The sequence below is a fragment of the Gadus morhua genome, chromosome 12, assembly GCF_902167405.1.
Source record: "Gadus morhua chromosome 12, gadMor3.0, whole genome shotgun sequence".
In the NCBI taxonomy this organism is placed as follows: Eukaryota; Metazoa; Chordata; class Actinopteri; order Gadiformes; family Gadidae; genus Gadus; species Gadus morhua.
Genome location: NC_044059.1, coordinates 22,273,900 through 22,300,071, shown reverse-complemented (window position 1 = coordinate 22,300,071; position 26,172 = coordinate 22,273,900).

The following is a 26,172-nucleotide window of genomic DNA, read 5'->3' as shown; positions in this document are numbered from 1 at the left end:
TGTGTAATACAGTGAGTGTTTGTGCACATGCAAAGGCGGGCTTGTGTGTGGGGTGAGGTAATACATCAGAGCTGGTTATGTTATAATTCAAACAGCTAATGAGAACATTTACCATCCCCATGCACCCCTCTATGCATCTTTCTTTAGAGATATAAGGAAGATGGTTTCCACCTGTCTTTGTGTCTGTGAAGAATTCAATGTGTGTACATCTTTGAAAAAGTGTGTGTGTGTGTGTGTGTGTGTGTGTGTGTGTGTGTGTGTGTGTGTGTGTGTGTGTGTGTGTGTGTGTGTGTGTGTGTGTGTGTGCAAAACTGTCACACATGGGGGTAGAAATCCCTTGCATCTTAGTAATGCCTCCGGGAACATTTGACAATAATAAGATGAACATCATGTTTTCAAACCCCAAACAACGTGCTTTGTAGGATCACAGGTTTAGATTGTAGGTTAAGGAATCGTAGCAACATTCCCGCCGCTTGTGTATGGGGAAACAAGAGTGCAGTCTTCTGTTTTTTCAAACACATCACACAATGCATAAAACACATAAAGTCAAGGGGGGGGTGCGTCGACTCTGACTAACTTTCTTGTCACTAGACCCCACCCAAAGAAAAAGCGGCCCAGCTCATGATAACCCGCTCACTAATAACATGGGTATTACGGCAGCAAAGGCCGGCCGAGTCTCAAGTACACGAGCAGGCGAGGACACGGCTGAAGGAGCCAAAGCCCCGTAAAATCCCCGTCTTAATTCCCTACTCGGCGTGAAGTCAATCCCCTTCAGGGATCAGGATCAGCATCTAATGAACCTCCTTCAATTATAGGTATCTGAGGAAAGGAGCGCTGCACATTGCCTTATGGACCCCATAACCCGGCAGACTCTCACAGGGCTTAGACAGGGGTCAGCACCGGGGAGCAGGCCGTGGACACTTTGCCCGGCTAAACCTCCGAGGTGCAAATCAAGTGTGCATCGGTCCAGAACTAATCCCCCCTCCCCCCCCCCGGCCTCCTACAGACCTACTCATGCCAGGCGACAACATGAGTGATTCTTACTGGGTTGTCATCGGCTACTTTCTAATACACCCCATGAGAGTCAATGTGCATGGGTGTGTAAATATATTCTGTGCTGATTACAGATGCACTGATATGCTTCAGTTCAAAAGTGCTGTAGGTGAGATTTCAGAGCGGAACAGAAAAATATTTTAAAGCTAAACAACCAGAAAAAAACGATCCAACCCTCTCAGCTTCCCCTCCCCCGCACCCCTACATTTTTCGGCTATTAAGAAGTTGGATTTCCCAGACCTGTGATTGACAGCTAATATGGAGTCCCCCAACCAATCACGGAAAAGATGCCCTGATTTGTCAGAAATGATTGGGGAGTTGTCTCAAATTTAAATGACCTCATACAGAGGCAGGCAATATTCTCACATCGCGTTGAACTCGTTGATAGCTGAAGGATGGCTATGCCATTTCTAACATTACACTCAAATAATAAATCGTATCTATAGCACCTTTAAGTCGCAGGAAGCACTTTCCAACTGTCTTCAGGTAATTCATCGAGTAACCCTTGTATTAGACAACAAACAATCGATGCGTCAATCTGCTGGATCAAAACACCTCCATGTCGGCAGTATAAACCTACTCTATCTCACACAATTCTTTCCAGTGATCCACCTGCTCAATCTCTCTCAATGGTAAATAGCTGTTGCTCCCCTGGTTGTATAAGAAAGAGGAGACAAGTATAACAAAGGTCTTTTATGAAATCCCCAAAGATCTCCAGAGATGTGACGACAGACGGGCGGCTGCCATTATACATTCCATGAGAAGGACCCTAACGTAACAAGATGAAGCCCTGCTAGCAATGGTTGCATGTGTAGCGCTAAGAGCTTGTAGTGTGAATTTAAGGTACAAAATAATTGTTTCATGAATTTAATATGCTTCAGAGTTTATAAGACGACTACATTTTTGACTGTCAAATGTGTTCATAATTTCAAAATTGGTGTTATTGAATATCAACCAAAAGATGCAGAAAATGCAAATTACTATAATAACTGTTTAAACAGTTACCACTAATTAACTAATTGTTCAGAATTGAGTGGGGTATGATCCGACATACTTTGGTGACATTGCTGTCCAACACTGTAGCTAGGTTTGAAAGATCATTCTGATTGTGATTATAGTCGTATCAACACAGACAACCAATGCAAACAGAGGCTGCAGAACAAAAGGTTTTTACCGGAAAACCTAAATACAAAGCAGTTTGATGTGATTATGGCATTTGTAACGTCCCGCTTTTGCTGGAGAGCACAAAAGACACTTTTTTTTTTTCACTGCCTTAAATTCCCATAAAAGAGTAATGAGTCAGAAACAGGCTGAATTAAACAATTTACAGTTGTACTTCCAGCATGAGGTGCACCGTTTTACAACGGTAACCATGGGAATCAGGTCTGAGACGTACAATCCAAGATGGAAAGTCAGGATGCAGATATAAAAGGCAATGTTCATTGAGTAAGATATAAGTACGGAGCCCCCTAGGGTTACATGGTAGTAAAAAGTAACTTTATGCATATATCTGTTTGCAGGGATTTGTAAACAGTTCCCTCGGAGTCCGAAATCGGATTCCGAAACCGAGGGATTCCGAAACCGCACGATTATCCCAACAGCGCGCACGGATTTGGTTTGTTCTGCACAGCAGGGACTCTGGCCTCTATACAGTATGAATGACTGAATGTAGGGTTTATCTTCTAACATGATATTTGAATAAAAATAAACAAATCTCAGATTGAAACGCTGTGTTTGCCTAATCTTGAATATATCGTATACTCATGCATGAGGCCTGTGTAGAATCAGCCGTCACAATGCTCATGGGGAATCCCTGTTTATACAGCACATAGGGCCTACTAAACATAAATCAGAACGGGCTACATTTGGCTGAATTATAAAAGGTACAAGTAGTAGCCTAATACGAATAGCTTTTTGGGAGCAAAAAAGCCTGCTCTTGTTGGTGAGCTGTTAAAAATTATCCGGCTCACTAAAATAAGGCCGAAATTCCCATCTGATCGCGCATTGACAGTAGCGTCGTCTTGTTGTTTACCGTCCTAATGTCCGGATTTCTCTATGGTCTACGCGGTAAACGTCACAACGCTTTGAACTGTGGGTTATTCCCTCAGGGGAAGTCTGCACTGATGCAGACTCACGGAAAGGGCTCGATAAGTGTGGACTCAAACCCTCACGCCCTTTAGAATTCGACATTGGGACAGCCCTAAAGCCTTAATAATTTCGCGAGAACACGCAATAAAGTCTGTTAGTCCGTGAGTCCGGACATTGGGATTGGGCCCTTGAGTGTGTGTGCTGATGGCTGGTCTAACCTGTGCACGTTGATTGCTCAATGTGCAACAGGTCTGCAGCCTCAGCCAGCCCCAGAGTTCGTTCAGTCCAACTCAGGCCAGGTGAGGCTGCTTAAACCAGCCATCAGCCTCACACTCCCAGAATGCAATTTGTGTGTATGAACATAAAACACTAAATCACTTCAAAATCTGAACTCTCATGTTAACTTTCCATTGAAAAAGAGAAGTGCTAAGCCATAGCTCATGTCAGCAGAATGTGTCAAAGAAAAAGAAAAGCACAAGGGAGGAGGAATACCACCCGTGGTCGGTGTCCTGTATTATAGCACTTTGTGAAGCAAGCCAACTTTATCTAAACAGCTTATGCAGCATAATAAAGTGTGTTGTCACCAAGCAATTACTGCTGCATTGGCTGATAGTGACCCTGATGAGTCTGTGCCTACACCTGTAATCATCGGGACTCCCCTGTGTCCATGCTTCCTCTTGGAGTGTGTTGCTGGTTTTGCTCTCCCGTAAGCTGATAAAGGCTGGCGCAGTCATTTGTTGGGAAAATGATTTTATTGTTTTATTGTGTAAAAGGCTTTTGCTTCATTCCACTGTTGATTCCTCCATGTTGAAATCAAAGAGAATAAAAACGTTATATGTATTATTGTTATTGCTCTACTCTTCATCTATCTTCTGCAATGTAATTGCCCCCCAGTGACATTTCTACTACTAACCGCGAAATTCAAGTGAAAGAAAAACAAAAATGTTTAAGAAAGAAATTATTTACTGAAAACTGGCCCATTTTGAATATTGGTATATCTTTTTTTATCATGAATTAATATTTGATGTGAAAAGATGTTTGGGCTTGTCTTAACAGCTGTGCACTTACGTTTTTCTCTACTTTGGAGAATATCGATGACGGATTACCATTAACCATACATTATGGCCTCCAGCCAGTCCCCATTGCACGCACACACACGCAGACACACAGACGCAAGTGTTCCTAACCGGTCATGAGGGAAATCTTGTCCGAGTTATATTCCTGATTACTCAATTATCTTGGTTTCATACCGAGATACTGTGACCATGTGACCTTCATTGTGATTGCCATTGAAAATTACACCTGCTAACGCACTGCCTGCCTTCCCTAAAATCCATTTGTTCATTCCATGGAATGTCATTATTCCCATATCTCTAAAAAATCAATTCTCTTTACCTCAGGCTCGGCCAGTCACAGACACGCATGCATGTGGGTGGGTGTCATCATCCATGTTATGGTTAAGTAATCCAAGGACAGAGGTGTGGAAATGAACTAGTTTCATTCAGGAATCACAGCAATGATAGATAGAATAGCAAAGGTACGATCGCATTATATTTCATCATCACTATAGAATATAAATTTCTTGTAGAATAGAACGATAAGACCTTTATTATTAATGAAAACTTGAATGCATCAATACATGTACTAACATTTCAATAGATGTTACTACATGATATATTAACTATTAGGCCTTATAGGTCTCAATGATGCCATCTCTGAAATAAACTATAATATTTACATGATAATAATTGAAAATACAAAAACAAATACAGTGGAAGAGGGGTTTTGGAATAAATGGTACATTGCTATTAAAAATCCTCTTCTTTCCCAGCCTTTCCTGTGAGTCCGAGTTAAGAAGCAGAAGGTTGATCAAGTTCGGAGCAGTGTCATAGTTTCTGGTTCACAACAAACCCCCACATCTGAGCGAAATGAAAATGTGGGTGGTTTGTTTGACAGAGAAGAATTGACTTGCTCCATCATTACAGTACCACAACATTTAATGAAAGTGTGTTAATGAGAGAATGACGACTGAGGGGAAATAATAAGAATTGATCAAGTAATGAGTTCAATTTGATCTACATCGAGTTTCATTTTAGTTCTCGCTCTGTGATACCTAACAGAACAAATTTTTAAAGGTGAAATATTATGCCAGCAGGTGTGTGTTTGATTAGCCATTACAAGCCGTTTGCAATGTGTGCTACAGTCCACTGGGGAGGCTGGTAGACTGATCTATCCAGCACACATCTAGGTGGAAACTCCCACTTTTTTTTTTCAAAACGGCTTGTAATGGCTGGTCACATTGGTGTCACACAATATGCCTCCTTTAATAGTTTCACATTTTACATTCAATAGGGAAATAATAATCCAGTCAAAACAATGCAGATGTACACCCCGCACATGATCTTAAAATGAGTGTGCTATATTTTTGAATTGCTTTTATATACTGTATATTTGTTAAAAAACAATAACCAACTAGCATATAGGCTGGTAGAAGAAGTGCAAAAGACTTTTGTTTGAACTGTCGACAACTATTTTGTGACAGACAAAACAAAAACCAAAAATCCAAGTGATGACTGAATGTATTGAGAATTGATTTGCCTATCCTGGGTCAAATAAATACTTTGGTATGTCAGCCTAGACATACATGGGCATGGATGATGGATAAAAATGTGCATATCTTTCTTAATAAAGCCAGATTGTACCTGATCTTTAAGGAATGTTAGATTTAATACCCAGTCAAAAACAAACATTGCCCAGGTACTCTTTATAGAAGAATTTGTTTCGCCTCTTTATAACAATAGGCTTAATAGACGTTTCCTTCTATCTCAAGACATTTGTGACAGATTGAAAAAGTAGTCAACAAAAGAGGGTTTGGCATCAAGGACTTAGTGAATCTCACGTTATTGACTTCTCAGGATTGAAACAGTATGTGGAAACCACTCAGTTGCCAAAGAAAACTGTAGAGAAGAGACAACGTGAAATGTCGGTGTCTGCAACTACGTGCGTGTCAGCTTTGGCTGCTTGTGAAGAGAAACATCCAGAGTTTGCTCATGGTGTGGAGGCTCCTGCTTTGCTGAAGGCTTCTTCAAATCACTGAAAGCTGCTCCAAAGGGGGAAACAATGTACAAGTTACGGAGAAAAGTGATGCCGTGTCATCAGATGGCTGTCTGAGCCTGGTGGTAACGGAGCTGCTATCTAACCACAAAAAATGATTTGATTGAGCTCTTTCGAACCAGAGGCAGAGGCAGCAATGTGCTTGTCAGCCCTGCTGTAATGGCTTTGAAATAAATGGGTGGGTAATAAACCAATTCTGACAGAGTCTGTGACTGACAACCTACACCCTTTTGAGTAGTGACATTTTGGTTCACTCTGGTTTTGTGTGAACTCATCTCTCTTGTATCACTATAATCAAGATAATAATAATAATAATAAAATCAAAAATACAAAAGCACAAGTATATCAACAACTTTAGTCTGAAATATAAAAATGAAAAACAAATCAGTATTTTTAAGCGACCATAGGCTGATATTTAATCAAAATTTATAGACCTATGATTTTTAGGGGTAAAGCTCTTCAAACAAGTCCCCCACTGTAACAACACAAGCTTCACAACAAATATATAGCGGGCTATGGCTATAGGTATGGTGCATTATGGGATGAATTCCTCTTGCTCACAGAATCGCAGCAGTACACCACACTGCTGTCCTGTCAGCCTATTGTTGTGATGTGCATTGATTGAAGTGAAAAGCTGCAGTCATAATTCAAAGCCATCCAGCACTCAATTAACACTCTATTTGCATTATGGCAGAGCAGCGCTGCGGCCTCTTGATTAATATGTCTCCCTCCTCCCTTGCCAGTCAATCATGATTCACCCGGTCTCCTCGGGATAATACTGCAACCTCACTGGCAGAGGCAGAGAGGATAGGGAGGGAGAGAGAGGGAGAGGGAGAGAGAGGGAGAGAGAGAGAGAGAGAGAGAGAGAGGGCCAGAGAGACAAGTGGAATTTAGGAAATGGGAGGTTACAGGACATAGGCAATTGCCACGCCCATCCGCTCCACAGCCATTGGAAAAGCAAAGGGTAGTGAAAAGAAAATTGGAAAGCAAAGACTCAATGATGCACTCTTGGCCGGATGGTTGATGGATTGGATGTGAGGATGGAATGGAATGATTTTTCAGGTAAGAAAAGGCCATTGGAACTAGCGTGCGGTGCCTCTTCATTTCGGTGGGGCAGAAACTACTGGCGTATGACCACATCCTATTTTTAACGTGTATATTTTCTGCTACATTAAAAGATGTTAACTAAACTAATTGTGAGTAAGAATTAAAAATAAACTAATAGCCCAATGTTACTGCACGCTTTTGAAGTGCCATCCGCAACATAGTCATATGATGTCCCTTATAGGGAAGTTATTTCTTCCATATTTTATTTTAACAACAGGCTTAGCGAGTGCATTGCAAGTACATGAAAAGTAGAAATACAAGTCATCAATCAAGCAGACCTTCGATTTGGAACTTGGCCCGATGATGTGTGCAAATCTCTCAATAACAACACTTTTGAAATCAGATATTTCTCAATAACAGCTGTTTAAATCAGGTATGAAATTAGGTTTTCAATTTTAATACCTGCTGAAATAAATAAATAAATAGTTTTCAATGGCGAAAGATACAGGCGGAGTAATTCGATTTTAAACAACAACAGTCCTAGAATATGACCATGGGGCAGACTACTTTACGACCATATGGGCGTCTTATGGCGCGCATTGCAATTCTTATGGCAGCCTGCAGGGTTATGCGAGAAACATACGGAGGGACGCGGTCGTTGAGCTCCGCTGCCCCACATTGCATGATACCTTAAACTCAACTAGAATCGCCACCATCAATTTGATATCAACAGACCAAAAATAGTCGGAAAGCCTACAGAAACTATAGATAGTTAATGAGTCAATGACATTATTAAAAATAAACTTGGAGCAATGATTTACTGAGGAACTATTTTATTTGGGAGCATGCTTTTGCAGGGAGTTCGCCGCCCCACCTGCCCATATGGACGGCACGCGCCTGATTGGAAGAGGACTGCAGCCAATTTGTAGAATATTGGATTGCAGTATTCAACAGAAAAAACGAAAGCCATCGACAGTGATCCCAACGCACTCACAAGCAATTGTCATCATGCGATGCATGAATATGGGCGAAAACCAGCAAACACAAAACAGACCGATATGTAAAGCGTTGTCAAATCTTTCCTTCCACTTCGGTTTCACCTTTCCTCTCCATTGGAGAACAATGTTAAGTAATGCATACACACACACCAACAAACACACTCAACACGCAATATAAAATATAACCTAGAGATAGTAGTTGGGTTCTGGGGAAGTTGGGCTTTATCTAATAAAATGGAGATCATGGGAAATCCTGTGGGCCAGAAGTTAGCTCGCTGCATTGGGAGCTTTGTTTGGAGGGATGAGGGGTTGAGGGCATTGGGTGTAGGGGGGGAGGGGTTAATGGAAGCCGTGGCAGCCAGGGCCATCTCATCATGCAGTGGGAGCAGGTGGGAAAAGGTCAACTTTGTAGTCCACAAGACAGACTGAATAGAAAGGTCAGAGGGGAGGAAGGAAAGATAACTAAATAACTCAATAAAAAAAGGTGAAGAGAAAGAGGCTGGTATAGAACATTGGTTGTTTTGGGTGTTCAAATACATGCAATGGCAATGCAAAACACATTTCAATTGAAGGCCATGAGTTGATGGTTTAGAATAATTGACAAAGATACCATTGATACAAGAATGGTTTCTGGTACGTGTTATTCTTCTTTGCCTTGACAAGAGGAACAGCATGTCAGTCTCATCTCTTTAGCAAGAGGGGCATCCTTTATCTTCCTGGTACTGCCAACCTCTCCCCTGGATTGACCTGCTCTCCGGGACCGAGACACAGTGCCACGCTCCACAGCCTACATCTGCTGGGTTGTGAAAATTTCATTAGCCCGTATCTTCGCTCGCTCCTGAAAGTATCCTGGAACTGGAAGTCCCCAAAAGAAGAACAGATGAGTGATGCGAACACAATAAATACACAAATGCTGTGGCATGCCACTAGCAACCTGAACATTAGAGGTCGCCGAACACACTTTCGTGAATATGATATTGATCAATCGTTACCTACAGTATACCGAGCAAACAATCTGACTCAAACAAAAGCGTTTCATGCAGACGAACAGGGAGCTTAATCTGGGCTTTCGCTTGCTCTAACTGAGCTTCACAGCATCTTCTGGCAACTTCCATCCTATGAAGAAGCTTGAAAATGTCATTGACTAATTTGTATAGGGTGACATATGCTTATAAAGCTCTGCAGGGAGGTATTTTGAGTGGAGAATGGGATTGAATGGCCAGTGCTACTGCTGCTTTGGGCAACTATTATGTCACTTCCCCTAAGTAATCAAGTCTTGGTGGTTAAAGAGTGCTAGTCAAGCTGTGGATTTCAGTTTGTGTGTTCTCATAGGTGAATGGATTTACATCTCTCATGCAGCGTGGCCATATTCTCTACCTCTTTGGAATAGATTCACTTGCAATCAGTGTGTTTAATCAGAGATATCAAAGAGGCGTTGATTAACAGAGCATTTGCACCATTCCTCCCCACCCAAACCATACATACACACCCAAAAGCAATTCTTTGTAGGGCTAGGGCAGCGTGTGGTTCTGCTAAACACGTCACCCAAATTGTATACATTAATCATTTCACAGAGTCATTATCAGTGCTTTCACATATTTACATTCGCAACTCTGGACAAATTGTTTATTTGGACTTGTTTATTAGGGTTGGCTTGTGGACTGCATTGCATTTAACATAAACGATTAACAGTAAATTGGAAATCCTTTTTCTCACATTCAGTGTCCAGCGAACCATAACTGCACAGGCTAAGCATTATATAAATTTCAGCATTAATTGTGATAAATAAGGCATTAGGCAAAATAATACATACACTCATACATTAAACATGCTATAGCCTCATGCATCTATTGTGGGTGTTTTAAAATAGTTCACTGCAACGGAAGGCAAAATTCACCTTGGTAACTGTCTTGTCTTCTAAAATAAAAACAAATAAAAGTTGATTGTCTATCCCTTTCGCTTGACACTGACAAACTAAAACACACTCCTTAGCCAAGTTTATGGACCTTTTCACAGAGGCCTGTGAAATAATCCTAGGATAAAACAGTAAAACAATAATAATGGGTCTGTTTCTTTCATGTGCCAGGGCACAGGTACTATGCTTAAGCCTGGTTCACACATAAATGAGAACGCATTTCTCTTCATCCCTTTTCAGAAGAAAATCCTGTACACACTTACGGTGCTATAGGTCCATACAAATATACAGTTTTTTTGGGGGGTTTTCAATTTTCTATCTGTCGAAGTATCACAAAATGTATGAGTATTGCTAACAAATAATCCAATGATGCAGTGTGATGTATAAACCCTATAACTGATTTCCTGGTACATTAAAGTAGCAGACTCATAATTGGTCTCGAACAACTCCTGTGGTTCCCCTAGACAGCTGCGGAAGCGGAAGCGTTCTCTTTAACACAATACTTTACGTCAGAGGGAGGCCTAAACGTCCCGCTGCACCATGGCTAACGCACTGTGGCAGTGGCCTGGGGATGACTTGAGGTTTGTTGGCTGCAAGTGTGACTTACGCAGTGTTCGTCACATTGAAACCTCAACACAGAGACTTGTAAGCTGCCAACGCTGAAAGAAAACACAGCCCACCCCAAGCCCACCTGATGGCAAACACGTTGTGACCACTGAGATTGACCATTATGTTGACCACGGCATGTATGGCTGTTGGGCTGTTGCAGATAGTGGTATCTGATAACAGTCTAAATCCAGACTAAATAGGCCTATCCGAGCATGCCACTGATTTCTGACAAAAGAAAATATGATACCAAAACGCACAGCAAGCATGCCATATATTGCAGAAAATATTAATTACTCCATGGCATTTGTACAGATTTTTTTGATTTACCATTTAAACAATAGTTGCAATGTCGATTGTTAATGGTTAAAGGTTTCACCATGGTAAACCAGTACAAGAATATATATTTATGTATTCAAGACTACCGAGCACACTTCTCCACTCCATTTCTGCTTATCCTCATTCCTACATAGTTCCTACTGGGTGTATTTTGTCTGGTTTGCTCTTTGCAGTTCATACTAAAGCTATTAGTGCCAAATATTAGTGTCTATAATAGGTTGCTTCAGAGCAGAACTAACAGCACTTATTAAGGCCTTGAATCACCAAGCAAATGTCAAAGAATTTGAGACAATGATAGCATTTCGCTGCCCTGCCCAGACCTGCTTCTCTTCACATGCAGAAATTCAATGAAAAACTAATAGGAGTGACTTCTCTCACCAACGACCCCTGGCTGGTTCAACCGGTTCGATCTGCAAAAAAGCCACATCAATTACGGCTGATGCTCAGTGACAGCGACTTTGACCGAAGGCCGATTTGGTGTGTCAGGGACTTGTGGCAGATGCTGGTGAACCCGCAGTGCACCTTTTTAAGACATAAAAGTGAGACAAGCTGCAACAACTATGTAGACATAGTCAGAAAATACCATTGGCAACAATGAGGAGAAGTGAAAATGCTTACTTGGACTTATCTCATACCAATTTATTTTGGCAAATGTCAGTGGAAGAAAATAACCTGAACATGAAATAAATGCCTCCTAATCGTAGGGATTTGGCACATCAGTCCAAGTGCATAAGTGCAGAGTAAGTGAGAGTGTGTATGAGAGAGAGAAACTGTGGGTGTAAGAGAGAGAGATTGTGAAACAGAGTGAGTAACAGAGTCAGATAAGGCGAAGTAGACTTTATGATTTGGGCTTACTGTCTGCCATCAGTGAATACTATTGAGCCTATGCTTTGTCCCCCTGGCCAGCAGAACCTAATAGGATGATGTTATTCTAAGTGCATACACACACTGCTACTTATTTTAGAAGACAGATGCCACGGGACTTCAGGGCAAGTCACTGAAAGTGCCAGCTTTCAGTCACTAATTAATAGCATTATGAGTTTTGTGTCCTCATAAATCCTTCTTGCTGTTTTTTTGGTCAAAATAATTTGATGGTGGATGAAAGATGATTTATTTTCCTAAGTCGACCATTGCTGTCTGACGTATCCATCACATCTTTTCAGTTGTCATATTTAACACAGTTTCACATCATTGCAGTAACGATTTTACAAATACCTTTCTACAGTGTAGCATAGAAAAAGGGCACTTACTCAAAAAAATGGAATTTATTAGTTTAGCGCGTTGCTTGAGGAACTAGATTCTGTAAACCTCAGAGATCTACAGGGGCGTCCCACGGTACTGATCAGAATCTCGTCTATGCCAGCCCTCACAGACAATCAAGGCCTCGGTCTGGTAATGATGCAGACAAAATATAACAGGCCGTGACTTCCTCCCCGGCTGCGAACTAGCGGTGAGCGATCTGTTTGAGCGGCCAAATTCAGGAGGAGATTGAAAGATCTGACCACCTATCTATTCTACCAATAGTTACATTAAGAATGCATCTACATGCGCTTTTTTGCTCCCAAATGAACACCCCAACTCGTTATCATGTTGAACATATCGCAGATCCATTTTAAACCGTACTTCTCCTTTAAGAATAAGTTATATGTATAATTTTGGTTCACACGTGAGGTAAATCCAGGTGTTTCGCCGTTGCCTTTGTTATGGCCAGGGTCAAAAATTAACCAGTTTTTGTGGTGAGGGAGGAAAGGCACCTGGAAGAAACTAATATGAACTTGGGAAGAACATACAAACTCCACACAGAAAGGTCCACCCCCAGGGTTTACACCCAGTAAGTTCTTGCTGGGGGCCGCAGGGTGAACCACTGGGCAAACCAGTTGTACAGCAATAATTGAGAGAATACACTAATTAATGGAGGATGGAAGAGCATTGCCTAGAATTACCACTTGATATAAATATTAGTGCTGTCAAGCGATTAAAATATTTAATCGTGATTAATCACATTAATGTCATAGTTAAGTTTTATAGTTGATTTTTTTGTCCCATTAATTTTTCTCATTTTAATGCTCTTATCAACATGGAGAAGTGCATCGGCTTGCCTTGTGCAAATGTTTTTATATTGATAACAACATTGGCATATACTGATCAAAACAGGACAACACAAAAAAAAGCCTATAGTGCAATTAAACGACGAACATACAAACATACTGCCTTGAACATAGTAGTCAGGCTACTGCTTCTTTGTTTTGAGCCAAAGAAAATAAATAAATATGTATTTATTAACGGCGTTAACGCCGTTAATAACGCGTTTAACTGACAGCACTAATAAATATATTAAATACTCACATTTTAATGAATTGCTATTTTATGATTCAGACTGACTGTATTACTTTTTACTGACTTTTCTCCATACAATCTCTCTAAAGTAAACAGTTCTCGCAGTATTTGCACAGAGTGGCCAATTTGTTGATGGAATAGCAAGTGTAGCTACAAAGTTCATGATGCATGCGCAAAAATGACAGCTGTCTTTTTTGACAGGAAGGTAACATATATATTTTAGGAAGAGAGAGTCTGCATTCATTTAAAACATGTTGACTATTCTCACCCTACTATAAACACAGACATGCATATATATATATTAAAAATAAAAGAGAAAGACCTAAGGAAGATGGCAAGATTCCCATCATGCTCTGCACGTCAGAAATTGGCAAAAACTATAAAAACGATCAGCGGCAAATCCTTACAGGTGCCATACGAGATACAGTTGATGAAATACAGAGCCACTGAATTAGTGCTGCTACAACAACGATGCCAGTCGAAGCCCTGCTAAAGCAGCACTCAACAGCTTTGGAAAGTCTTTAGCTCCCCCTTGGGTGAAGTGACTCGTACCCTTACAACCCATGTTCTAGTCATGGATGATTAAACAAGATACGCTCATTCTTAAGTTTTGAAGGACATGTTTGAAAACTTTGACACTTTGGCAAAATAAATAAGCTAAAAACCTTTTACTTGAGGCAGTTTCATTGAGTAGGTTGGTGATGAAGTCAACGAGTCACTTCTCGAAGACGCCATGACACAACTAACAGAGATCAGCAGTGAGGGGGAAATGAAAAAACACATATTGAGCATTACTTCAACTGACCGACACGTCACAAACAGACAGAATAACACATTTAACTCTGTACATCGCCGGCGGAGCGGCAGACAGATGATTTAAAAAATTGAGACTGGATCCATCTTTTTACATTGCTAAATCATTGCTCTTTGTCAGCTTGACGACAGCCATGCTTGATGCGCCCATCATGCCTCCCATATGGCTCCCTCTCTGAACTACTGCTGTTTATTATAAAGGATGTTTAGGCAAGCATGAATCCAAGCATGCAAAAAACAGGATTGTGGTCTGCCATGACACATGGTTGATTTGATACCTTTAGGAATTTGACATCTCATTAGACAAGAAACATATTAGTAATGAAGCTAACTTTTATTCTCTCTTCATACCCACACTGCTCATGTCTGGTTGATGATCCGCTAGCAAGCGCCCTTGATATCGGAAATGTACATTCACAATGTCATCTCACTAGTCTGACGATGCCATACCTACGCCCTGCAAGATGAGTCACTTATCAATGCTGCACTTTACAGCCCTCTCACTTTAAAACCATCGCCCACTATTTGGCAAACACTAAGCATTCATTTGACTGGTTCCAGGCATATTTTCTCTGTAAATATTCAGTGGATTTATTTGAAATGTTGTTGATGGCAATTTGTCACGTCGGAGGGTAAGAAATGAAAAAAATGTGAAACCTTCAGTTACAGGCTGCTAACTTGTTGCAGCTTATTTGTTATGAACTGAAATCATGGGCCACTTAATTCCCCCCTTTAGAGTAGGTATGTGTGGACAGAGAGGTTCTTTAAAGCTCTTGAGGTCCAGACTTTGAAGTACATTAATATCTGAATTAAATGTAAGAGTAAAATAGAAGAATGTTGACGCTAATGTTGACATATGTTCCTTTGCTAATTGCTTTGGCACCATTTTCAGATTCAACCCTTTTCGTCTTGGACCCTCCTTTGCTTGGATCCCACCCACCGACAGAGTGGTAAGGAAACCAAATAAAGAGCAGAGCCAAAAGTGAGTTATGAATATCTAGGATGTTTAGCTGAAGCAGCCCACGCAGAAGAGTGCGTAGACTTCCTCCTAGCCCATTGATTATCTAAATATCCCACATCAATGCAAACTGGAGCATAGAGACATGGTCTCGTGGGCCATACGTATCCATTGCTTCATCAGCACAGCGTTTGTCTGAAAGTATGGGCTTACCAAATCTAAACAAGACCAGACAAGCCTCGTTTAATAAACATACAAGGTGAATAGTGCAACACACACTCATAAATTGCAATGTGTTGCATGCACGTGTGGGCATCACTTCATACATATGGAGGCGAACCAAACATGATACGAAATCACAAATGCATCATAGAATAATACAATGTAAAAGACCGACTTATAGGGAGACGCAACCATCCAAATTCCATCCTAGGTACACGCCAGTGACACAGAAAACAACATATCTACAAAAGAGGATCTTTCGGGAAACACTGCACTTTGCAAGTTTTTTAAACAAATGTGGTATTGTAAAAGTCAGTTGAATTTGTAAATTGAGAAAGTATTTGTAAGTGGCCAGCATATTCTTGACTACAAATCTCATGAACCCGATTAAACACATTTCCTAAAGATCTTTCATATATTTTGCTGATTATTTCCGCTCAAATTATCTACGAAGCGGCTTAACAATACTTCTCCATAAAATATTAAAAAGCTGCCTTTTGTCGACCAATAGGATTTTCATACCATACTTTGCAGACTTTGTTTTATTGTGATTCAGTTAATTAGGCAAATACTTTGACAGGTTATTAGGACACATTCATTTGTACGGTGTCTGTGTGTGTGTGTGTGTGTCTGTGTGTGTCTGTGTGTCTGTGTGTCTGTGTGTGTGTGTGTGTGTGTGTGTGTGTGTGTGTGTGTGTCTGTGTGTGTGTGTGTGTGTGTGTGTGTGGGTGAGTGCGGGCATGCGTGCAGGCCAATGGTATCGCTTTCCCTTTTTGTTATCACCACATGATTGGAAAATTCAGCTAACTAGCAGAGAGTTGTAAGCAGTTTCCTACCATTTCATTGGAGGAATTGGACTCCAAGCAATGTCATACTTAAAAGGAGTAAGTAAGTTACATATTAATTTAGACTTTCGGCCTGTAGCATATAAACAAAATGAAGCAACTGTCCCATATTTCTAACTGCATTTGCAGTAGACATTAAGACTCACAAAAAATGGACGCTATAGGACAGTGATCACGATTTGTCTCAATATCAGAATAACAGCAATGGGTCAAATAGCAATGGCTGGTGGAATGGCCATATAGTAGGTCTGTATATGCAGTGTAAGCCTGTCCAGGCCCTGCAAGTCAGGGTGTAGGCTATGAATCTAAATGAATAGTAGGTAATAGGTAATTGGTAGTGGCCATCCGCAAAATTCACCAGAATACAGGAAATCAAATCTACCGAGTTCAACATTTTTGATCGCCAGCAGCCACTGATTGTCAATACATTAGTACCACTATATAGCAAGAGTGAGCCATAATTGGGTAATGAAGTAATGGCTTAGAAAAGTCCCTATTTACTTATTTAATAAACATAATCTGTATTTTAAAAATTGTAAGCAAAGCAAGTGCCTTGAGACCTGTTGAACTGCCTAGTGAGCTGATCTGAAATCCAACTCCCATTGTCCAAAACGTATATTCATAGTCATGCCTCTGCAAATGATTACAATGAACCCAACAAATGTGCTCTGTCTATTAGTAAAGGCAGAGAAAATATCACAACATGAATTCCCAATGAAACAAAATCCTTACCCTGATCTTAACCTTACTTGACCCTTACATGCATAAGGTTTTCTCATGTTTGATATTTGACTAATCTGAAGGAAATCAGAAGACTATTAATCATGAACTCAAAATAGTATACCCCTCGTAGGAGTCTGTTGTTTGTTGGGGAGTAGGGAAACATAACACCTTAGATAAGGATTTTGTGGCCAACATATGTTGCTATTTTGTTCACAGGATCATCATGAGACATTTATTTTGCTTATGTTGCCATTCGATCCCAACAACATTGCTGTTTGTAGCTGTATGAATTGGTGCGAATGGTCAAAAAGAAAGATGCACACACACACACACACACACGCACGCGCGCACACACACACACACGTATATATATAGAGCTCTAATTATTTCCTTCATGTAGCTGGCTGATGTATGCATGCTGCACAAAAATATATTCTCCCTTTGAAGGATATCTCAAATCAGATCCCATTGCAGTTGCCGCCAGGCAAAAAAAGTTAAATCAAGCAGTGAATAGCATTAAGAAAGTATGACAGAGAGGAGCTGTTTTCCAAATTAAACAAACCCAATGTTTCCCCTACGCTCTGACTAGAACAAAAATATTGAACACGATTGAACCAAGACTGGAAATTAACTTTGAAGACAAACAAAATATAAATATAACCCTTATTCCAAAAAAAAAATTTTAAATAATATATTGTTATCCAGTGAAACAGTAAGAATTGAAATGAATAAAAAAGTTAAATGACTATTTTTTGATTATAAATATTTCTAACAGGGAAAAATCACATTTTAATAAGAGTATGTAAGCAAATATTGCAAAGACGTAAAGCAGACGATAACGCAGTACAAAAAACCACAGAAACCACCACAGCTCAAAATACGCTGAAAGTGTTGTTTATTTGTCAATTTCTAGGACAGCCTCTGCTACTCTCACTACACAGGCAAGAGGCTCCCACACCCTTAGACTGACTGGCAGATATTTTAACATGAACACACAGCTTGTCACTCAAAAAATAGTCACTCAAAAAGTTAGCCAGAGGTTGAGGACAGAGGTTTGTTGCATGTATTTGTTAAATTAGTAAATGTATAGCCTATTTATAAAATGTGCTACATTAAGGTACCATTTGACATATTGATTAAACAACCAAAAGCAAGTCGTGCCTGTCCACCACACAGCCATTGAAACAACCATCCAATTGCCATGGATATAGACACTTGTTCCATTGGGGATACGACAAAATAAACAAGCTGCGTTCAATTTGCATGGGAGAAAGTTTAAACATGCAATCACATGTGAAGGTAAACTAGTATGTGTTTGCTACCTTACACACGAACACCTTTCCTCACGACATCCTCTTGGACATGGCGGTCACATCAGTCAGGGCTTGCGTGAGTGGTGGTGGTGGTCCTAGTGGTGGTGGTGGTGTAATGGGATATGCCGGGTGTCTGAGTGACACACTTAAGGTGGCTTGGTCCCCGAAACCACGCATGGCTTCAAACAGAAGCTTAATGAAGAGAGCACTGCAACTCTTTGCTTCGAAACCAAGCTAATGGACAGAAAATTGCGTGTTAATGTATGCTGTGTGTGTGTGTGTGTGTGTGTGTGTGTGTGTGTGTGTGTGTGTGTGTGTGTGTGTGTGTGTTTCTCGTGCTTGCTACTGCCAAGAGCCTTCATCCTGGCCATGGGTCTTATTGACTTTATGGGAGGCCATAAATCATTGTGTGTTTGTTGGTGTGTTGGTGTGTATGCATGTGTGTGTATGTGGTTCAATGGTTTTCTGGATTTGAACAGCAACACACAGCAATGTCAGGACAGAGTCAACAGAGCGAAGAGTGAGTGTGTGTGTGTGTGTGTGTGTGTGTGTGTGTGTGTGTGTGTGTGTGTGTGTGTGTGTGTGTGTGTGTGTGTGTGTGTGTGTGTGTGTGTGTGTGTGTGTGTGTGTGTGTGTGTGTGTGTGTGTGTGAGTATATGTGTGTGTACAAGATAAGCTTCGACAGAGCAACAGTTGCCAATGTGGTGGACAATGTGGCTGACCGTCTATCTACCTTACACCCCTCTCACATACCAGTATTAATGCTTCACACACTGATACACACTTGGACAGAATAACTGCCGGCTTGGACCAGCTGTGGTGCGGACACACAAATACACAAAAAAAGATAGAAAACCTAATTAATAGTACTAGATAGAGTACAAAAATATAGCTAAGCACCGTCTGCAGAGCGGATATCGGCGTGTTTCCGTGATGTGGCCACGGATTTCAAGTTAAGCGTCCGACCGTAGTCATTTCACAGATTCCTGTGAGACCATGTTGGTACTATCAGATAAAACCATTACATACAATTCAAGTCTACAGTATTTTTCTCCATACAGTTGCTCAAAAAATATTGCCCAACCAGATTTAATTTAACATTGCCGCAAGATGAAACATAGATGAATGATGGGTTGGCTGGGAGAAGAGCATCTCTTTGGGACTGATACCATCAGAGTAGTTATTTAATATTAAGGTGATGAGTTTAGAGGTCAAACAATTCTCTGCAAAGTAACTGATGACATGCCAGAGCTTGTTCTCCTGGATATACTAGGGGTGGAACGGGGTCCCGTCCCAAAATCTTAGCGTACGACACGAAAGGTGCGCACACGTGCACGGTTTAGGGGCGATTAAAATACGGTACGGCAGAGGAAAAAGGAAACCTGATTTTAGCACATTTTGGAGTCAGAGCCATATAGTTATTATATATATAGCTATACTTTAAATCAGTTTGATATCATCACAAATCACAAAGATGATTGAAAACTTCTGTGATTGTGGTACTTAATGAAAGCTGGTCAGCAAAGAACGTAAAGTTAGAGACCGCAGTAGAGTTGGCAAATATAAAAAATGAAGCCAGAGGTTATGTAGAGAACGTTGATTGGAGTTGTTGATTGGAGATCCCCCTTCGTCATTTAAGTATGAAAACATTAGGATCGGCTACAACAGTGATGCCCTTTTCTTATATTAGCAGGAGTCCGTCAAACATGTTGGGCCATTTATGTTGACACCATCCAAACGTAACTTACTCCATCCTTGGACTACCATTTTCAGCCACTTTTGATCGACACAAGGATTTTACAGCCACCCTTGAAGGACTGTGATTCAAATCCATGGTTAGAATTATTGTACTTTATTGGCCTATTGGTTAATTTGGAGTAATGATTATTTTAAATAAAATAGATAGTAAAAAACGATACAGTATTTTAGATTTTAGCCCTGCCATAGCCTACATTGGTGCTTAGGTAATTAAGAACAAGTTATAACTATTTTAAAGAATCGAAGAATCAAAGAATTGAAATGTCTCTTTTGTCTTTCTCTTATTCATTCAACAAACAAAAATAGAAAATGTGGTAAGCAATAGCAAGGGACAGAAATGACAAGCATTGATGAAACATTGAAACCAAAAAACTGAAGATAAAAGACTCCATCCTCTGGTTAATTTTGTTGCCACCTTTTTTGCTGCAGTCAAAGTATAGTTAAAGAGAATGATATGCCGGGAAAACGCTACCCATCTTTGGTTAATGCCCTTGTATTGTGGGGTATGAGAGCTCAAACCTGATAGTATAGCGTCACTCCCTGTCTGGCTGCACATATTTTTGTTTACAAATTCCCCGGACCCCTTTCCTATTGTAAAGCCCTGAAATAGCTACACAACCATTGTTTAAAATTGAACATTGTAAATATGGAAATCCATCATGAAAGTGTGTGTATGTGTGTACTTGTGTGAGCATTTATGGAAATATGTATGCACATAGGGACCTCCTTACAGAAAACAATAGAATAAGCCTGGATATGGCTTTCAGGGAGAGCAAATGCAACGGCACGGGTGATGAGACTGTAACTGCAGTCCTTTGTCCGAAAAGGTCTTATTCATATTATACTTTCTTTGGTTGTTGCTCATTTTCTTGCAGAGAAAAACAACAAAACTATTTCTTTAATGAATTGCATTTAACGGACAGCTGTAACTATATTATCAACAATAATGTTGCAATTTGATGCATAAATCATTTTCTAAATCATTTTTTAAATAAAAATATGTATTCCTATTAGATTTCAGATTCCTTTGCTATTAAAAATAGTCTTTTTGTTTACTAATAATTACTAGCACTTAGTAGGTACTTATTATCAGTAGTAATGTTAGTAAGTCTCTAAAGTAAGTCTTACTCTAATGAATGTGAATGAGAAGGAAAAGTTAAATGTCAAATGAACAATACTGATTAGGAGTCATACATTTCCCATCGTAACAACCCAAAATCATGCAAAACAGACTTTGCTTGTTTAGAAACAAGTGGACGTCTCTGGACCCCGTAAGGCCTCAGGCTTAATCGACTTAATCGTCGGATGCGTGGCTTCCATGAAGTTGCAAATAGTAGTTGAAAATTGTCAACCATTGTTTTGCATTAATTCAGTGATGGAGGAGGGCTACTCAGAACTGCAAGAACCCAGCCACTCTGGGATAGACATTTATGGTGGAGCGCTGATGCGATCCATGTTAAAACCGCCCACGTGCCCAATTTAAGATTCTGAAGTCCCCGAATTTAACGCACTTACCACTTGCTATAATCCGCGTTCCAAAATAACAACATTGTCTTGACAAAAAGATTCCTCATTGAACGTTCAAAAGAGTGGCACACTCTCCGAATGGCTTTTCTCTGTAAAATAGCAAACTTTCTTTAAGGATGACTGATTATTTATCATCAAGTGAGAATACAGTGAAAATTTACACCATCCTTCTATGCACCTTGATGCAATGGGTGTCTAATGGCTGGTGGGTAATGAAGTCACATTGTCTCATTTGTAAAAAGTAAGAAAGAAATGTATGAAATACAACAGCAACAGTTTCATGATGGCATTATTTGATCAACAGGATTATGTCAGATTATTGCAAGTAAAGTTCATTGAATAGGTAACTCGATAAGAAAAAGGCCTTAAAGTGTTCTATTAGCCAGCCGTCAATAAAGAACTTTAAAAATACAAAAGGAAACAAAACCCATCTCAAGAAAAGTTGTACCAATTATGTTACCTCTCCATCACCCTTCCAACTGTTACCACTGCCTTCTGCTAATAAGACACAACCAGTCAGTGAGTTCAGAGCCATGTGTTCGAGTTACAACACTGCAGGGACATAAATTGGTCTTTGATTCTAACACTGAACCCCCTCCCTTTTTTAAGAGCGCTATTGCAATACCGCAGCTCCACAGTTTTTGCTCCCCCTTCATTATTTTAATCAGCATCTTTAGAGGTGGGGGGGTAATGGAATGTGGTGAACAAGTAGAGTAGCACTGCTGTAACTAGCAGCACGTTAACGACATTTTTCAAATGCAACTCTGGACAGGAAACTCCTGCAGGGTCAACAACAAGCTTCAATTGTCCACTTGCTTTATGCAATTTAACCTTCAGGCTGCTACATCAAGGCATGGATGCCCGTTTCAAGTCTTTGAGAGGGTATAGCACTCATGTGAGCCTGTATCAATTACTAGTCAATTACACTTAGTCAATTACATACACATATATTGGTGCAAATCATACAGAATGAAGGACAGCAAAATTAAATGGAAACATAACTCCTCTTAAGAAAATAGATGGATTCAATAGTGATCTGCTCTTGAACTAGCCTGGCTACGCCCGCTCAATTTTCATTTCCCTTCAGTATAACGTCTGGGTTTGTGGTATATTCACAGGTTTTCTCCGGCCAAATTTTGCAAGTCAACGAACAGAGGGAGAGGACAATGACATTGAGGTTGTGCACTAGCTTGAGTTTAGTCAAACGTTAGCGATTGGTTACGCAGATCCAGAGTGGCACTGGGCAGATCGAATAGTTTTAAACTCCAACAGACACCCGCCTTCTAGTGAGTTTACGTTTTTCAGTGGAGAGAGGCCAGACTCTGTGCAAATGAAATGAGGTACGAGAGTCGAGTAGGACTAGGCTACTCTTGAACTGTTCTTGCCACAAATTTGCCTGTTCAACAGATCCTGACCTGCACACGCTATATGGACAGGGTCCATTGTAAATGCTCCATGACTGTTTGCACAATATTGATTAATGGAGGTGATAAACTGACATTGATTTATAAAAATAACATATGAGAACACCTACCAACTGAAACTATTTACAAATGTTTTTTTCTTTGGAATTGTTTTACGGGGCAGGTAACACTAGTATTTTCAGATATTCCGGAACTAAATCTGAAATCTTCTGAAACTCTTGTAAGAGAGAGTCCCAAATTAAGTAAAGCTCAATATGGAGTGTAAGCATTATAGAATAGGTGTAGCAAATTAACTTAATTTATTATTTTTATTTGAAATATTTAAATAATTTGTTTTCATGGATGACTACATGTTGTTGAAGTGCTAAATTGAGTACTATACAGGTACTGGTTGTGATACTGGTCTGTTATGCCTGGGATGTCAAGGCAACCATGGTTACCTGGGTAGGGACCAGATCTCTTAATTATAGAGCATAATCATCTGATCATGAAATCCAATGTAGGCAAGGCAAGGCAACTTTATTTATATAGCATTTTCAGACGCAAGGCAGACTCAAAGTGTTTCACATCTAAACATTGTCATACAATAAAATAAAATAATAGATAAGTAAAAGAAAACATATGCAAAGAAATTAGTAAAATAGAAAGTACAATGTATTTAAGATCAGATCAACAGTCTCTCTGATACCCACGTCGGGACTCCAACCCGACCTAAAGGAATTTGGTACACACGTCGGGACTCCAACCCGACTTAAGGAACTTGGTCCTTTCTCTGGGACTCCAACCCGGATTACTCTATTCTAGGGCTCTAACCCAGATTCTAGGACTATAACCCAGACACACGTTGGGACTCTAACCACGAACCAAAGGCCTTATTCTGGGACTCCAACCCAGACAGACGTCGGGACTCTAACCCAGACAGAACTCAGGCCTTTCTCTGGGACTCCAACCCGACCTAAAGGAACTTGGTCCTTTCTCTGGGACTCCAACCCAGATTCTAGGACTCTAACCCAGACAGAACTTGGGTCTCAAACCCTTCTCCTTTCTCTCTGGTATCAGATCATGTATCTTTTTGGTAAAAAATAGAAAATAAAGGGAAAGTTAAAAAGGCATTAATAAAATAGAAACTAAAGGAAAAGTTAAAAAGGCTTTTAGAAAGTACAATGTATTTAAGATTTAGCAGAAAGCTAAAGCAAACATAAAAGTCTTCAGTCTTGTTTTAAAGGTGCTTAGAGTTGGGGCAAGTCTTAAACCCTCAGGGAGTTTATTCCAGCCATTTGTTGCATAGTAACTAAATCCTGCTTTTCCATGTTTCGTGTTTAACAGGTTTGTATCAGAAGATCTTAGTGGTCTAGAAGGCTTATGTAGTGGAAGCATATCAGTTAAATATTTTGGACACTAGCAGCAGCATTCTGAGGTTTCTTTGGGAGACCTGTAAGGAGACCATTGCAGTAACCAAGCTTACTAGTGATAAAGGCATGTACAAGTTTTTGTAAGTCTTCGGTGGACATGAGCCCTCTAAGTCTGCATGTACATACTACATTCACATTTGCTAAATATAGGAAAGTGCACCATTTTCCCACCCATTACAGAGGCTATTTTGTGAAAGGTGTAGTCAGAATTCGGGAAGCTTCGGTTGCCTTGGTAACCCGATTGTAAACCCAAGTGTTCCAGGAGCTTTGACCTATTATCTTTGTGAATTAATTCAATCATTCAACCAGTACAGTGGAAATGCGGTCGGAAATCCCACCTTATAACACTCAACAGAGGGGCACACAGCTAGCACACAATTAGACAGAATCAGGAAACATACAAATAAAACAGCAGTGGAAATCCTGTCTACTACACCTTGCAGATCTGGCCCAACAAGACACAAACAAGGGGTGTAAAATTCTATTTAAGTGTGGCAAGGATGTCCAAATTAAATGGCAGAGCCTGGGTGCTGCCACGAGGACCAAGGAGTTTTTCATGCATGTCAGGCTGCCTGGGTGCTCTGTCACAGAGTCAGTCATGGCCAATTGATGCCTCATTGGCGATATATGATCATCACCTATTGTATTAAACTGTGGGGTCAGCATGGCTGTGTTTATGAAATAGAAACCATGCATAAAGGACATGATGGTGAAAAGGAACAATCAATTGGCATATAAACACCCACATGGGTGTATTTGTTGAGGCTAGGAAAGACAATAGAGTTTTCAACAGATTTTCAGTAATGTAGTTTCAGTAGAATAGTAAATCCTATTAATGAATTCAGGATTCTGAAACCATTCATATCATATTTTTGGCAGTATTGTTGTTCAACCAACAGCCTGAACGGAACATCTTTAGTAATTTCAGTTTTTATTGCCTTGTGTGCCCAACCTAAATTCCATCAGATGAGAATATTCAACATAAACGGAACAAGCTTTGCAGAAAGAACACACAAACTGAGGTACACATTTACAGCAACCGATGGACAAACAAATTATGTACATGCAACTCAAACGCACACGAGGAGACCGGTCTCATAGACATCACCAAGTAAAAGTCTGAGGAAAGATGTTTCGTCTGTTAATTATGCGGGAAGGAGTGCAGCAAGGAGCACTTTACATGTCATAAAATGTCATACGCAGCTGGAAATATATATTGAAGTTATAAACCAGCTCCTTCAATCATGTCTTTGTAAGTACATCACGTGTATTTTTTGTTTAGAAGTTGAAGTTATTTAAATGTTATAAACGTTTTATATCCAGTGCATTTTCAGGTTTGGTTTACTTTGCGTATACACTATGATTGCAATCGGACATAATGGTTTTTTTTCGTGCTGGGTTTTAGGGACGTTTGAGGACATAGGGTTGCCATCAATTATCATCTGAATGAGGGGATTGGAATCCCATTGAGAATAAATGCAATAAAGCTTGGAGTTTTATATTTACTCAACAGCTGTTGAGCTTTGTGTGACACACTACTTGCCCACATTTTCAAGAAAGGGTGTGTGTGTCTGTGCGTGTGTGTATGTGTGTCGCATATAGCACGTGTAGATTTGCTCGTGTGCGGGAACATATGTCACTGCCATGCTGCCAGTATCGGGCGGTTAATCCTCCATCAGG